This window comes from Ceratotherium simum, chromosome 13, assembly GCF_057802395.1.
Source record: "Ceratotherium simum simum isolate JZ-2026a chromosome 13, ASM5780239v1, whole genome shotgun sequence".
Taxonomy (NCBI): Eukaryota; Metazoa; Chordata; class Mammalia; order Perissodactyla; family Rhinocerotidae; genus Ceratotherium; species Ceratotherium simum.
This window is the reverse complement of record NC_141912.1, coordinates 26,575,656-26,593,057: the sequence shown is the minus strand read 5'-3', so window position 1 is coordinate 26,593,057 and position 17,402 is coordinate 26,575,656. Positions and strand designations below refer to the sequence as shown.

Below are 17,402 nucleotides of genomic sequence, written 5' to 3'. Positions count from 1 at the left end.
GTTTACAGATGAGATGGCCTAGAAATTCAACAGGTGTTTAAAAATCATTGTAATCTTTGAGACACAATTTTAAAAAATGACGTGTCATTTGACCTCTTTTAAATGGATAAAAGTTAGAATGACAGAAATTTTGAAGCGTTGATACTGTTGTAGGACTATTCAATGCTTCTGAACTGCTGGTTGAAAATTATGGAGTCATTTTGGAGACAAATCTGTCACCATCTAACTAAATAAAAGATATATATACCATGTGATGCAACTTTTCATTCTGTTCTATGCTGTATATCCCACAAGTCTATAGGAAGAAATCTATGAGTATGTTCAATTTAGTGGTATTTATACTGGTGGTATTTTTAGTCAATCTATTTGTCTAGGACTCAGTGAGTTGATAAATAAAACTAGGCGGATGCACACACTGAAGTAAGATACAATGAGAGAAACTAACAAATTAATGTAAAAACCATGCAGGAACATTTTACTGTTCATATAAAATAACAAAAACTCATGCAAACAGAGCTACATATTTCACAAGGAAACATTCAAATAAAATGTTACATAATAAACAGTAAAAACTGTTGCTACTGGAGTTAGAAGACGTAGAATGTTACAGTGAGAAAGGGAAAATATCAATCAATCAAGTCAAAAGAAGAACTTTCTATGGACCAGTAACAATAATGCGCCTTGATTCATGGAACATAATTAACTCAAATGTCTGCTTTGAATTCCAAAAACAAACTGTAAATCTTTGGCATTATGTGGATAGTGTCAATGCCCTCCAGCCAGACTATCAGGAACACACCCGTAGTTGAACCGGTTGGGTTTATTATTCATTCAGTGAGGGAGAACACACACTAGTGGAATCATGAGGTGTTTCATTTAAGAAGATATTAGAAAGAACCTATTCTAGGATTTGGGCTTTGGTTGGGTGATTGGGCTGAGGGTCGAAAGAAGGGGGGCTCTGCTCCAGATTAGAAGCTGTCAGAAAGCAGGGGCTGTTCAATGACTGGGTACCTCAATTGATCTTATTTGTAAGGAGGCAGACTAGAGTGAGGATAAAGCTGTAATTGGTAAAGAAGTAGCAGTCACTCATTTTGGTATTTTGTGGGTGGCACAGTGACTTGTTTTCGTCTGAGCTTAGACAAAGCTGTGAAGTCGCCTATTTTCTCTCACTTTATCATGATCTCAGAGTAACCATGTCTGATGTCTGATGTTGGTATTCTGTGAAATTATGATGTTAAATAGGAGAATAACATGGGCTGGCTCTGAGTGCCAGGCCAGCTTCTGGATGTTATAATTGCTCTTTTTCTTTTCTTTCTTCCTCTATAGCAACACTTCTCTTGTGACAAAGTTCTGTTTTACCTCTTAATTTCAAAATTGAAATTCAATATATCAAAATTCTTTCGGGATAAGAATGAAGAATATTGATTTTGACCAAATTCTTTGAGCTCCACCTCACAATGGATCATCATGTGGGTAATGAGAGACATTAATACAATCTCAAATGGGGTCACTTGCATGGTGAGAGATGACTGAACTTTGAGGGGATCAAAGGTCACTGGCATGATTTATTCCATTTTAGGACAATCCTTATACCAGAACACTTCTGAGCTGGTGGCAGGGCATGTTTAGTTTGTAGACAATAAAATGATCTGTCCATAGAGTATCCTAGGAAACAGACACTAAAAGAGTGTTGATGTAGGTGGTAATACTTTTGATGGAAGAGTGTTGCAGAAATGACCTTGATCACACTTGAAAGTACTGTCTGGACCGTTTCTTTTCTTTTTCTTTTTTCTTTTTCTTTTTGTGAAGAAGACTAGCCCTGAGCTAACATCCATTGCCAATCCTCCTCTTTTTGCTGAGGATGATTGGCCCTAGGCTAACATCCATGCCCTTTTCCCTCTACTTTATATGGGACGCCGCCACAGCATGGCTTGACAAGCGGTGCATCGGCCCCGGTATGAACCTGCGAACCCCGGGCCGCCACAGTGGAGCATGAGAACTTAACTGCGGCCCCACTGGGCCAGCTCCTGGATCCTTTCTTTTCTTAATGTGAGCAATAAAGGGTTCCAGAGTGCTTAAATAGCTCAGTTGGTACTACTTGAAGATTTTAATGTGAGGATTTCAGGCTCAAATATACATATAATCTTGAAGAAATGCTTTATTCTGGTTGGAATTGAAGAATAGAAAAAAAAATTCGTTTTTTCCCATGACAACTTTATCATCCATATATAATGAGTAGTTGGTACCAATTGTTGGTAAACTAAATTTCTAATTCTCTGGACATATATATATGTACTTCATTCATACCTTCTTCTTCTTAAATTAGGCTGAATCTTCTCAGGCATAATAAGAAAAACCAGACAACAAAAGAATCTCCACAATCCTTCCTCTCCTCCTCTGTGATAACCAGACTAATCTATATGGCTATAGGTTTTAATCAACCACGGCTGTCAGTTTTTCAGTAGAGAGAAAATGTCTACTGACCGTATCTTTTTTAAATTTTCTGATTTCAACTCATCTGTGTAATCTTCTGATGGCAATAATGTATGCAATAAAGACTTAGGGGTTTACAGTTGCAGAGTAGAGAATTTTTCACATTTATGTATGTATCTAGGGAAGATGTATGTATCTAGGAATATAAGGAAGAATAAAGCAAACTTCAATTCTGACCAAACTAAAAGAGATCTGTATATATGAACGATGGAGTATGAAGAGTAGATTCTACATTCTGTGAAGGTCAAAGGGGTGTAATGAGACCATAAGGAGTGTTTTTCTAGTACAGTACTTGCAAAAAACTCAGAAGTACATAGTGTTTTACAGTTAGTGGTACACTATGAGAGAGAAAACCAACAATTTCTGGTTGTGAACAATGGAATGTGTTTGCATGTAGTAGCAGACACTTCACAGAACTCATTTATGATGAAGAACCTGGATGTGAATATTTGGATAAGCAATTTACACAAAGAAGCAGTATTGAGAAGAAGCAGGCAGTGAATAAGACCAGAGAAGAGGGGGAGAATCTGCATTGTGAGCACACTGAATTAGTGATACGTGTAGGTTGTGAGAAAAAAATTTGCTTAAAAGCCTTACACACAACCTGGTATCATAATGAGATTACTTGTTGGGATGGAATCTTCCCAGCCCATAGCCTATGTGAAATGTCTGAAAATTTCCAAGCCAGGAAAAGAAAACCAAACTAACTTTATCCAAGGCAATACTATACTAAAAGTGAAAAAAAAAAAATCCTAAGACCTGTGCAAAACAGTACAAGAACAAATGAAAAAAAGAAACTTCTACAAAGAATGTAATTAGCAAAGAAATAGCAGTAGTCACTCATTTTAGCTGAGAAAGAGGGATGTTTGGTATTTTGTCAGTGGCAAATGACCAGATGAACATTGCAATGAAAATACCATTATGGATTTTCCTCAAATTTCTACTTTGAAATATGTTAAATCTGTAGATATTTTTTAAATGTAATAATGAGACCCATATGCCCTTCCACTTAGAGTTACCTAATTTAAGATTTTCCACATTTGGTTTCTGTGTGTGTGTGGTGTGTCTGACTGTATTTTATACATATGAACTGGGTTCAGCGGCCTGTGGGTGAGGAGGTAGGGGAGGGGGCAAAATAGCAGCTGGAAGCCATGGGCAGAAGGGAAATTTGCTATTAACTGTATATTCTCCAACGCCATTAAAATTATTTATTTCCTATATTTGAAATATTTAACAATTTCAAACATGTTTTTTAATGTGCACAGAAAATAAACTTTCTATGAGTCGATTATCGCTTTTTCTTAGAGTTGTTCTAGTCTCAGCAGAGTGCAGGGCTTTTGCCATCTTCCTCCTGTATTTACTCCTGATGCTTCCTTTCTTCCTCATGAAATAAGTTCCATTAAACTAGAATGGAATTCCATTCCCGCCTCCTCACCCAGACGCGGGTGTGTCGGGACTTGCAGGAACTGACAGGAGATATGACGGGCCAAATTGATTTCAGCCATTTAGGTGGGCTGTGTTTTCCAGGAGGAAGACGTGAGGGAGACTAAAAGAGGACGCAGGTTCCACCGAGACTTGAACTCGGATCGCTGGATTCAGAGTCCAGAGTGCTAACCATTACACCATGGAACCGCATATACAAAAGCTGTCTCCATAATTGTCCATGATGAGTTAGAGTAACTCTACTGAAAGTATTTAGTCTACTTTATCAGTCAAAACTCTTAGTGCATGTCAACTCACGACACTCTTTGGAAGAAAATACTAGGAGATTTTATTGTATTTTATCTTCTTCTATTTTTTGCCAAGTACACGAACCCACAAAGCCCCCTCACCCCGGTCCAATTAACTCAGGAACTTGGTGGTCCTAGTCCTTGTTTTCTTCATGCAGAAAAACTGAATGAGCACTTCTTACATATACCAGCACTGGATTGAACGTCTTTCATTCATTATATGATTTAATGCCTGAAAGTTCGGAAAAGTGGGTATTTTTCGTCCCTATATATACGGGGAAAATGAGGCTTAGAGATTTCATATCTTTTATCTGCAACTCTGCTCAATTTCAGAGATGTGACATTTTTCTCCACATAGATTATTTAGTTATCAGGTGCATTTCTGCTAGGAAAACAAGCTTTAATGTGTCAATCTCTGGTGCATTCATGGAAGAAAACTTGCAAGAGAAGCTGTGCTTGCGAGTAAATGGAAAAGGTGTGTTTGAAGAAAAAGTCTGAATTTTGTCACGTGTAGTGATTGGTAAGGAGCATTACCAGAGATGCAGCATTTAAAGATCATAGACCCATCATACTCGCCTTCATCAAGAGGAAGGTGCCCAGGGAAGGCTTCCAAATTGTACTAAAGACGTCCTTTGCTGCTATTCCGCAGAGACCTCTCTATGAGACCTAGCGTTCTCCCCTAGTAATGAATCGGTTTCTAGGGCGGGGGTAGGTGGGTTCCTCGGCGTCGATCCCACATGAGTCCAACAGAGCCCTTCTCTCTCCTCCAGCTCTCCCCTGGTCTCACCTCTGCTGGGCTGCACACGACGAGGCTGCTCAGCAGCAAGTTTCTGTCAAGATTGCAACAGAGCTTTAGCCGATTTGTTCTTGGAATTTGTGTTGGTGGAATTCCGGGGGTGCAGGCTACCTGCCTACGCTTGTCCCAGTGGATGTATAGGCATTTTTCCTACGACTGCACAAAGACTTACACAATGCAAGGAGATCCTGCCTCCTTAAATAAGGCGGCGCAGTGACCCTCGGGGTAAAACATCCGCCCTCAAGACTGTTTTGCGAGTTCAGCGACAGAGGCCTCTGTGTTGGCAGCGAGAAATCGTCCAGCACTGCCCTCTCCTTTCGCTCACAGCCGCTTCCTCCCCTCTGGTGCACTCGCCCAGGCGGAGGAAGACAGCAGAATGGAACTTCTCTGCTAACTAGCATGAACAAAATTGCAAAGGGGGCCTGCCTCTCCTTCCAGTAGTCTCCGTGATTAAAAACAAACAAACAAAAACACAAGGAACTTGCAAAACATCAATTCCATGAAAACCCTTACAGTGAGCCTCTTCTAAGGGCTGGGACCTTGTACCAGACTCTGCTTGGGTTCACCCAATACAACTGCGCGTGATCTCCAGCCTGGAAGTGTTATCCTCTAACTCACAAGAGCACAGAGGAAAAACATAGCCAAAGGAAATAATTTGAAAGGGAATACAGAATTAGTGCTTGCAAAATACAGACATGAAACCTCCCCTCCTTTAGTGAATAAGCCATTCTCTCAGGCCATTGTCCCTCTGGTTAGTCACCTCTTGGTCTAGGGCCATTCTAAAATAAATATAAACTTGAAAAACAGGAAGAAGGAATTGGGAAGAGAAGAAATTAGAATTGAAACAAATCAAAGGATTCAAACAGAGAAATATATTTTTTAAAGTTCTTATTCTGGAAAAAAGACTTTAGATTAGCGCCTCCTTCAAGATCATTTGTTTAACTAGTTTTATTGAACTCCTGTGGAGGGTCAGGCCCTGTGAAAGGTGCTGGAGACATACAGGTAAACAAGACAAAGACACAATCCCTCTCCTTGTGGAGATTGGTGTCTACTAGGAAGGAAGCTCCATGAACAATACATGAAACAAAGCCCATCCAGGGATAGATTGGAGAAAGTGATTGTAACTGGCAGTCTAGTGGAACGGAAAAGATGGAAAGCTAAAATACAAGTAAAAATAGAAAATTTTGATTTGCACAAGAATTGATAATGCTTCTCTGCAGAAAGTGCTGGTCCATGATCTTCCATAGACAAAATGAACAGTAGGAGTGCAGCATACGGATCCCGATTATAAAAGAGGGAGTGGTTTATCTTGGGCAGCAACAAGATAGTAATATACAAGGAAAGATCAAGAATAACTTTCACAATGGACTTAGAATTATGGCTCAGACAAGTCTCCAAGCAGTTCACTTTTTAGGGGACGTGCCAGCATTGGTATTGGTATGGTATTGGTATTGGTGTGGTACCAGCATTACTAGCACATGAAAAACCAATGAGGGCACTGCCAGTGAGCACAGGAGCTTCAGATGGGGCTTCATCCTTAGTAGATTGGTGAGCTTTGGTTGTCATGGGGGAAAGAGCTGCTGAGTGCATGTAGAGTGCAAAAAAGAATTTGCTTGGGGCCTCGTGGCCACTGAAAGGCATTTTATGCATTTCTCAAAACAAGAAAATAAAGCTGGCAATTTCTTTGCTCTCCCTTTAATGGACTGTGCTGTTATCCAGGGAGACTTCTAAACCCTTTTTGGTTTAGCACCGCAGGATATATGGAATGGAAACTTGCGCACTTTCTCACACAAAGATGAACTTAGACACAAAACACACCACTTAGCAAACCATTTCAAGGAATTCACAAAATTACTGAAGACTCTGTGCCCCAGACTAAGAATCCCCCATATTTGGGTTTCTCTTTTATATCATGTAGACTAATTGTAACTATTAAAAAACGAAATCACGCAAGTAAAATTAAGCATGAAGCTGCTAAAGAAACATCCTCTTTAAATTCCGGCTGCATGATTCATTAACCTCAATACTGTAAATTAGGAGGCAAAGGCTGGCCCACACCTGAAGCTGAGATTCTAGTCAAACCAGTTCTGAGTGTCTCTCTCATCTCAGAGCGCTTATGGGATGTGGGTTCCTGACGATGCAGTTTTGGGAGACCAGAGTCGGATATATCTAGGTCAGGCCCAGTGGATGAACCGGCTCATTTTTCAGCCCAGGGTGATTGAAATCTCTACTGCAACTTCCCTTCAACCGTTATCCAGAGTTTCCCATGAAATAAATTATATTTAAATTACATTTTCCTCATTTCTTTTGAGGAAGGAAATATGTGAAAGTATTTCTAAGTAACAATATTTCTCTTAAGTCTCAATGAATATTCTAAAGCTTGTATAAATTAAACAGATTTTTTTCTAGACTTTTCTTGTTGCAGTAGCTCAATTGGAGGTAGTACCTAGTATCGCCTAGTCATAGCTATTAGGTAAATTGTGCTCCATCCAGAATTTCTTGCTTCCGGAATATTAAGAAATGGAGAAAAAGTCCAGGAATTGATGGAAGTAAAAAGAGAAACAGATAAAAACACAATAATAATGGGATATTTTTGCACAATATACTTGTCTGAAAAACTAATAAAAAACATAAATGGAAAAATAACCATAAAACAAAGTAATGCAATTCATATAACATACATACATAAAGAACAGTGCACATATTAACTCAGGATTCAAACTTTTTCAAACACACATGGAATTATCTCAAGTTTGACGTTTTACCAGGCCACAGTGCAAGGCTCCAAAAACATAACAGGGTTAGATGCTGTTATTTCACAGCAATAAAATTATGCCATAAATCAAAACATGAAAATTAAAAATTGTGTTTGTTTACAAAATAGTAAAATGCTGCTAAGTAATTTGTGGTTCAAAGAATAAATCACAGTTGAAATTAGAAACTATTTTTAAATAAATTTTAATTAAAAATATTACATATCAAGACAAGTACTATGCAGCTAGAAGTGTACTTAGAGGGACCCCCTTAAATACATATATATAAATGTAGTAAATGCTTAAGAGTAATGATATAAGCATTCATTACTTGAAATTAGGAATCAACCACTAATTTATTTCCAAAGAAATTTTAGAGAAGGAAATAATGAAACAAAGAGCAGCTATTAATGCAATAGAAAATAAATACAAAGTGGAGATTTTCAACAAAGCCAACAAAAATGGTAATCTGTTTCTTTTTCTGATTTTTTTCATTGTGATAAAATAAACGGAACATAAAATTGACCATTTTAACCATTTCTAAGTGTACGGTTCAGTGGCATTAAGCACATTCAAATTGTTGTACAACTTTTATCACCGTTCATCTCCAGAACTTTTTTCATCTTCTCAAACTGAAACTCTGTATCCATTAATCAATAACTCCTCATTTCCCCCTCTCCTCAACTCCTGCCAACCACGGTTCTACTTTCTGTTTCTCTAAATATACTCTAGGTATCTAGAACAAGCAAAATCATACAGTATTTTTCATTTTTTGACTGGCATATTTCACTTAGCATAATGTCTTCGAGGTTCATCCGTTTTGTAGTATACATCAGAATTTCACTCCTTTTTAAGGCTGAGTATTTCATTGTATGTATACACCACATTTTGTTTATCCATACATTCATTGATGGACATTTGGGTTGCTTCTACCTTTTAGCTATTGTGACTAATGCTACTATGAATATGGGTGTACAAATATCTGTTCGAGTCTCTGCTTTCAATTCTTTTGGGTATACCCAGAAGTGGAATTGCTGGATCATATGGTATTTCTATTTTTAGTTTTTTTCCAGCTTTACTGAGATATAATTGACATATAACATAGTGTAAGTTTAAGGTGTACAACATAATGATTTGATATATGTACATCTTACAAAATGATTACCACAATAATGTTAGTTCACACATCCATCACCTCACATAGTTACAATTTTTTGCGTGTGGTGAGAATATTTAAGATCTACTCTATTAATGACTTTCAAATATGCACTACAGTATTGTTAACTATAGCCACCATGCTGCACGTTACATTCCCAGAACTTAAGCGTCTTATAACTGGAAGTTTGCACACTTTGACCACCTTCATCCATTTCCTCCACCCCCTCCTCGTTTAATCTTTTGAGGAACTGCCATACTGTTTTCTATAGCTGCTGCACCATTTTACATTCCCACCAACAGTGCACAAGAGTTCCAATTTCTCCTCATCCTCTCTTCATTCTCTTGAACACTTGTTATTTTCTATAAAAATGTTAATCTCAATAAAATTGATAATAGCCTAACAAAATTGGGAATCTCCTGGAAAACTGAACAAAAAATAAATAAATCAGAAATAATATCAGTAATGGGAAAAACATTTTTACAACTCCAGCAGATATCAAAAGTGAAAAGTGACAAAGTAAATCTTTGTCATTAACTTTGAAAATTAAAAATAATGTACAAATTTATAAAAATACAATTTCCTAAATTAAAATAAATTAATATAAAGTCTTAATGATTCTGTAATACACAAAATTGAACCTGTATTTTAAATAAGTGTTCACAATAAAAATTGAAGCCCCCCCAAAAAAACACACAAAACAAAAAATAAATAAATAAATAAAAGAAAAATTCAAGCCCAAATCAGGATAATTCTTATGTTTACAAAAGATAAACACCATTCTTACACAGATTAATAAACAAAAAAGAAAAAAGACCCAGATAATTATTTTATGAAGTCAGACTAACCATGATACCAGTATTGGATAAGGATATTACGTGAATCTAGAGGCAACACCTTCAAAAGTATTAGCAAAACAAATCCAGCAATGCATAGGAGAGATAATAAATCATAGTACATTTGGGCTTATTTCAGAAATGCAACGTGATTTAACATTAAAAACTCAATCCATAAAAATAAATTCTTTTAATTTATAGTATTAATAAGGTAAAAGAATAATTATATGATATCTCAATAATTATATGATAATCTCAATGTGTAGAAATTATTTGATAAAATACAGTTTCTATTCATGATATTTTTAACTTTTAAAAAAACTTTTGCTTTTAATAATTACAGATACACAGTAAGTTGCAAAAATAGTACAGAGAGGTTCCATGTACCCTTCACCCAATTTTCCCCATGAGTTACTTTGTATATAACCAAAGTACAATATCAAAAGTCTGAAATTAACATTGGTATAGTGTTTGTGTATAGTTCTATGAGGTTTTATCGCACGTATAGATTCACCTAACCACCATCATAATCGATACACAGAACATCACTGCAATAATTTCCCTCGCACTACCCTTTTATAGTCAAGCCCACGCCCTCTTCCAACCATCCTTAAATCCCTGGCAACCACTAATTTGTTCTTGTTTTGATAATTTTGTCATTTTGATAATGTTATATTATTAGATAATATAATTATTATATATTATTAAAATTGTATAATATAATTAGAATCATGAAGTATGTGACCTATTGCGATTGGCTTCTTTTACTCAGCATAGTGCCCTAAACATCCTTCCAAATTGTTGATTTATCATTAGCTTTTTCCTCTTTCTTGCTGAGTAGCATTCCACGGTATGGATGAACTCCTGTTTGCATAGCCATTCACCTACTGAAGGACATTTCTGTTGTGTTCAATTTTTGGCTATTGCAAATAAGACTGTTAGGAACGTTCATCTACAGGTTTTTGTGTAAATATAAGTTTACTGAAGAGTGCAATTGCTGAATCATATAGTATTTTCATGCTTCATTTTATAATAAACTGCTAAAAATTTTTTCAAGAGTGGCTGTGCCACTATACATTTCCACTAATATAAAAATTAATTGCATTTCTATAAAGCAACAACACGCAATAAGAAAATTCAAATAAATATGCTGTTAAATGGCATATTAAACATCAAAGTCCCAGAAAGAAATCTAGGTTGGAGCACTCAATATTGTAAAGCTATCAATTTTCCCTCAAATTGACCTATAGAGTCAGTGCATTTTTAGTAACAATATCATCAGGATTTTTTTTGGAGATTGATAAATTGACTAAAATATAATGTTAAACTGAAAATGGCCAAAGTAGCCTAAGGTTATCTTTAAAAAGAAAAGCTCAAGTAGAGAACTGACTTTACCAAATACTAAAGATGTAAAGGTAGCATAATTAAGGAAATATGGCATTGTCCAAGGACAGACAATGGCACTAAATGGAATTCGGACTTAGACCCCCACACTTAATACCCTGCTTTATGAGCAAGGGAGCACTGCAGAAATGGTGAGAAAGAATAGCTTTTGCATAAATTGTGAATAGCTATAAGGAAAAAATGATCAAATGTCTATCCACAAGGAAAAAAATTAAATTGATCCCTTTCACATTATCCACAAAGCCAATTTCAGGTAGATCGTAGTTCTGAATGTAAAAGTTAAATAAATAACTAGATAAATAAATAAATAAATAAATAAATAAATAAATAAAGCAAACAAACTTCTATAATACAGTACAGGGGAATATCTTCATGACTTTGAACTGGGGAAATATTTTTTAAACTTGACACTAAAAGCACTAACAATAAAGGGCAATCCTTTCCATCTGGATCAAATCCTTCAGTCTTGAGAATTTTTCTTGTATTTCCCAATAAAGTTTCCCTCCAATTTTTCTTTTGTCTCCTTCTGGAACTGCCAATAATCAGATGATATTGAATCTCTTAAATTAGTTGTTCGATTTTCTTTTCACTACTATTTTCCATCTTTGATGTTTTTCTACTTTTATTGGAGTTTTTCTAAACTTAATCTTCCAAATCTTCTGTTAACTGCCTTTTTCTGCTATCACATTCTTTATTCCCAAGAGATCTTAGTCTCTTCATCATTATTTAAAAAAAAAAAATTATCCTAAATTCCTATTCCCAGGTGAGATAGGGTAAGCACATATTGCTCTTACTCTCCCACTGAATATAACTATAAAACATGGGCAGAATGCATGAAGCAACTATTCAAAGATGCTGAAAAGAAAGTATCAGCAAACATGTGAGAAAAGAACACCAGCATTACCCTGTCCATTCTCCTAATTAATCTGTAGTTTTAATGCAATTGATCAAAATCCCAGTAAGGTTTTTTATAGATAGAGAAAAGCTGATTCTAAAATTTATATGGATAGGCAAAGGAGCTAGAATAGCTAAAGCAATTTTGAAAAGTAAAAATCAAATGAGAGAGACTGAAGTATCTGATTTTAAGACTTACTATAAATGTAAGTAATCAAGACAGCGAGGTATTGGCAGAGGGATAGGCAAGTAGAGCAATCACACAGAATAGGGACTCCAGAAATAAACTTACACAAATATGGCCAATTCATTTTTGACAAAGGTACAAAAAAGAAAAAAAAAAAAAAACCCAATGAAGAAATGATAGTCTTTCAACAAATGGTATTGGGACAATAGGATATCTGTATGCAAAGCAACGAAAGAAGGAAAGCTTTTCTTGGGGGGAAAAGAGAACACCATTAGAACTGTTTTTTAAAAAGCAATAAAAATAGAGAAGTCATGTTCATCTCTGTTAATTGCTCTTTGGAAAAGCACGAGTTTTTTACTGGTACATAATGAGATGCCCTTTAGTCGGGCTGGGGAACAATCAAATTTCTAGCAGATTCTCAAACTGGTAGAGCGTCAACGGATTACCTTTGCTAGGGGAACGGTGCCGTAGTCGGCAGGATTCGAACCTGCGCGGGGAAACCCCAATGGATTTCTAGTCCATCGCCTTAACCACTCGGCCACGACTACACGGAAGGCTTGCACCTCATTAGCATAAGGAGCCACGCTGACTTCAGCTCTCTTCAATAGGTCACATTTTCTACCGGAAAGTACGTTTGTTGTCAATGTTTCTAACTCTTTGACATCATTTAGACGATTATCATGCTGTTGTGGCAAAGTGGCAAGTAATTCTTCCTCTTGAGACTGGAGGGGCCCCTTATTCTGATGTCCTGATGGAAGGGGAATAAGCAGGAGCCATCCGGAGAGACCAGCTTCCTGCTCTGTCCGCTTCTGATGAGGAACCATGAGATGATACACCCAACGACTGGGACATGCTCTACTATTCGGGGCAGAATTATGAGTACACCGACGATTTGAAAAACTCAAAATCACCATCAAGTTTTAAAATAAAATTTGGGACATCCATATAGTGGAAGATCTTGCAACTGATAAAAGGAAAGAGGCGCACTTCTATTTACTGACAGGGCACACACTGTGTTTCTGTCGTGGCCTAGCGCGTTAAGATGAGAAACTAAAAATCCACTTATAACCGTCATTAGTACTGAGTCGAACTGACTTTTTAAAAAAAAGATCTAGCTGTTTGGAGTTTCGAATCGAGTTTTTTAAAAAAACAAACCAGTTACAGTAACATCTGTGGGAAGCAGGCAGAAATTGTAAGCGGCACCAGTCTCCCCCTCAACCTCGCCCCCCGCGGGAATAGCAGGTCCTCAAATTGTTAATATTTAAATCGTTAATATGTGATCAGAACATCTTTCCAAGGACCCCAAGATTCCCAGGCCGTAGGATTCAAACTTGCACAGAAACATCTCAAAGAGCTTCCTAGTCCATCGCCTTGACCACTGGACTATAGCCACACAGCACGTGGCACACGAAAATAAAATAGTTGTGCTGAAGTTTAGCTCTCCTTATGAGAGCTAATATCAGAGCTAATTTAATGCAGTAAATGTTTCTTATTAATTGACATCATTTAGATGGCTATCAAGCTGTTTCACGAGATTGGCAAGTAACATTCTATCCTCAGAACTGGAAGAACTTATTCTGATGGGTTGATGGAAGGAGACTAAACAGGAGACGTTCTGAGAGACCAGCTTTCTGCTCTGTCAGCCTCTGATGGGTATCCATGAGATACACTGGACAGCTGGGACAGGCTCCAACATTTACTGCAGAATTAGGTGTTATAGCAACAATTTAAAAAAACAGAAAAGGCCATCAATTTTTAACTTTTTAAATATACTTTGGAATATCCGTATAATGGAAGAATGAGAAGCACTGCTACTTACTAATAAGAAACACACTGGTCTTTTAGTTGTGGCCCAGTGCGATAAGACCATAGTCTAGAATCTATTTATGACCAGTTTGATAGCCTGGTATTGCCTCCAAGGAAGAAACTTGATCCTTTCCCACTTGACAACTCTCCCTCCTTTGGTCCCAGTAAACAACTCCTCTTGCTTCTCAAAACAGGGATAGGTCTTAGTATTGTTTGTTTGTTTTAAATTCAGTTCCCACCTAATTCAAAAATAAGTGGGATTTTTAAAATTCAACAAAGCAAAACCAGTTTGCTCCGGAAAAACAAAAAGGTGACCGCAAATTCAGCAAAATAAATGTACAGTTTGTAAAAATTGTAACAAATGTGTTAAATGCCTCTATCTGCATCCTAGAATCTCCACTTCCTACCTGCTCTCTCCTGACCTTCTCCAACACTTTCAGAGGCTTTAAATGCTTATGTGAGTTTCACAAACGATTCTAGGAAACAAATATTAGATTCACTTAATTTGGTTCCCAACTAGAAGAAAGAAGGTGAGAAGAAAATTCCTGGTGAGAGAAAAGAAAAGATGAAAGAGATGGATCAGAGAAGCATCCAGTAGCGCTGAATACAGGACTATCTCCGGTCGGTCTAAATCTGAGCGTCCGCAGTCACGGAAGTCCCCAGTGCGGCCGCACTTGCTCTGCCGGCGCCCCTCCTCCATCTCCAGTTGATAAAATTGGCATCAGGCTTCAAGGCGTCTCACAAAATTTACGTCCTTCCTCTTCTCCCTTCAATCTCTCCTTCCACTCCTCCCGATTTTCCGGGAGAAATTTCTTACCCCATTATACGCCTACCATGCTAGACTTAATTCCTTCCTAAATTCGTTATCATTTTCAGCCTGTGATTTACTTGATGGAAGAATCGCATTCAAAGCTCCTGTTTTTCTCTTTATTAGAGATTGAGAATTACACGCCCAGACTCTGCTGCCACTCTCCGCGGGTTCACTGGCAGATTCAGACATCAATTCTGCCACTTACTACCTGTGCGATTTTGAGTGAGTTACTTAAGATCGCTGTATCAGTCTCTTATCCTCAAAGATGATGATGTAATGGTTTAATATGTTGCAACATTCTTAGAAAAATCGTTAGCATAGAGCAATCTCCATATTAAATGCTGGATTTTATTCTTTTTGTTAAAAAATATCTCAAGGAAAACAGTGATTTTTGTTTTTATCAAAGTAAAACAGACACAGAAATACGCACAACTCTTAAGCATATGGCTCTATGACTTTTCACAATGTCCACACATCAGTGTGACCCAGACAGAAGTAGATCACAATTAGCATCCCAGAAGCTCCGACAAGACCCCCGGCACTTCTCACCAAGATAACCACTATCTTCATAGCTAATAACATAGGCAACTTTTGTGTTTTAAAAAATTGTATATAAGTTGAAGTATACAGATTTACTATTTTTGTTTTCTTTCACTCAATATTATATATTGTGAGATTAATCCATGATTCATGTATTGAGAACTTGTTGACCTGTATTGCCATATGGTATTTCACTGTAAAAACGTAGCACAATTCTTTTATTTATTCTACTGCTGCAACACAAACCTGCATGTGAATGGGCATCCTCATTAGTGTTTCCAATCAGTTCCCACATTACTTTCAGAATTAAAACATTGAAATCAGGGTCTAGTGGAAAATTATGGGAAGGGGAAGGTAGGATCAAGGTCTGATTACAGGCACAAGAGGAAGAAGAAAGAATCCAGAAGTCACAGAGTAGCTTGCAGAGGCCCTTATCTTCTGCTGACAGAGAACTGACACAGCTGAAGGGCATTTTCAGAACCTTACAGTTAGGGTCATTTGAACTTAGAAGATGATTGACTGCTTAGCAGATGCAAGTCTGTTATGCAACCGTCAGAGCCCTAGTTGAGAAAAACTGGAACCCTGAAACACAGAAGGAGAAATCTGGGTGAATGTGCCTGAAGGTTGTGTACTCTAAAGAATGCTGTGTATCCTCAGAAACTGCAGAGTGGTCCACTCCTACCAAGTAAGAGCTAGCACATCTGCACAGGACATTGCAGAGGCTTCTTCCCTGAAGGCAATAGGAGATCCCTCAGGAGCTGTTCCAACTTTCTCTCCTAGTAGCCAGGTCAATAACTAGGGTTAAATCACAGAGCAATCAGAGGGAGATACACTGAGTCTGGTAAGAGAGGAGAAAGATTACACCCTAAAGGAGTTTCAAGAACTAGCATGTACCAGCAGGAGCTAGGGAAATACCCATGGGATTGGGTTTTGAGAGGGATCAAGGGGGAAAAAACATAAGATTTAAAAAGCAAGAGTTCAATGACTTGGAGGCACTCTCTCAAGACCAGAATTCAGCATCCTGACAAGAGTCCAGTGGATGAGACAAATGCTCTGTAGAATGGCTCTTAGAAGCCTGAAAAAAGTGGTGAGAGAGGTTGAAATGCCTGAGATGCTGCTGTGGCAGCTGGTTGAAGAAGGGGTTTAAAGGCACAGGGCAGTTGGCATGCTGGAATGGCTATATTATATGAAGCTAGAAGACTTACCAGAGGATTATGTTCCACAGGAAGGCCCAGAGGACACACTGTTCATCCAGGCCATCAGGAATGTGCTGGTGAGAAGGACACTAGAATCATGAAGAAGTTCAGGGGTAGCCTGTATCTGCAAGCCAGGGCTCACTGAAGGAGAGGTGTCACAGACCTTAGCTTGCTAATAGCAAAGGGGATAACAGGACTCCAAAGCAATAGATGCCAGAGGCTCTCCATTACCATAACTACCAGCACAGTTGGAGGGTCGGCCAAGGGGGCTTGACCTACAGAGCTGTGGAGATACACAGTCATGTATCTTTAATGACGGGGATATGTCGTGAGAAATGCGTGGTTAGGTGATTTTGTTGCTGTGCAAACATCATGGAGTATACTTACACAAACCTGGGTGGTATAGCTGACTACACACCTTGGCTACATGGTATAGCTTGTTGCTCCTAGGCTACAAACCTGTACAGCATTTTACTGAACAGAATACTGTAGTCAATTGTAACACAATGCTAAGTATTTGTGTATCTAAACATGCATAAACATAGAAAAGGTACAGTAAAAATACAGTATAAACGATAAAAAATGGTACACCTATATAGGGCACTTACCATGAATGGAGCTTGCAGGACTGGAAGTTGCTCTGGGGGAGTCAGTGAGTGAGTGGTGAGTGAATGTGAAGGCTTAGGACAGTCCTGTATACGACTGTAGACTTTATAAACACTGTACACCTAGACTACACTCAATTTATTTAAAAAATTGCTTTCTTCAATAATAAATTAATCTTAGCTTACTGTAACTTT

General features: G+C 37.7%; 2 non-coding genes across 2 annotated transcripts; both read right to left on the bottom strand.

Annotated features, from left to right (window-relative positions):
• Positions 1-4,053: 4,053 nt before the first annotated feature.
• Positions 4,054-4,125, bottom strand: TRNAQ-CUG (transfer RNA glutamine (anticodon CUG)). The gene has a single exon. It is a non-coding gene; the product is annotated as a tRNA-Gln (tRNA).
• An 8,590-nt stretch (positions 4,126-12,715) lies between these two features.
• On the bottom strand, positions 12,716-12,797 carry TRNAS-AGA (transfer RNA serine (anticodon AGA)). Its single transcript has one exon. It is a non-coding gene; the product is annotated as a tRNA-Ser (tRNA).
• Positions 12,798-17,402: the final 4,605 nt, after the last annotated feature.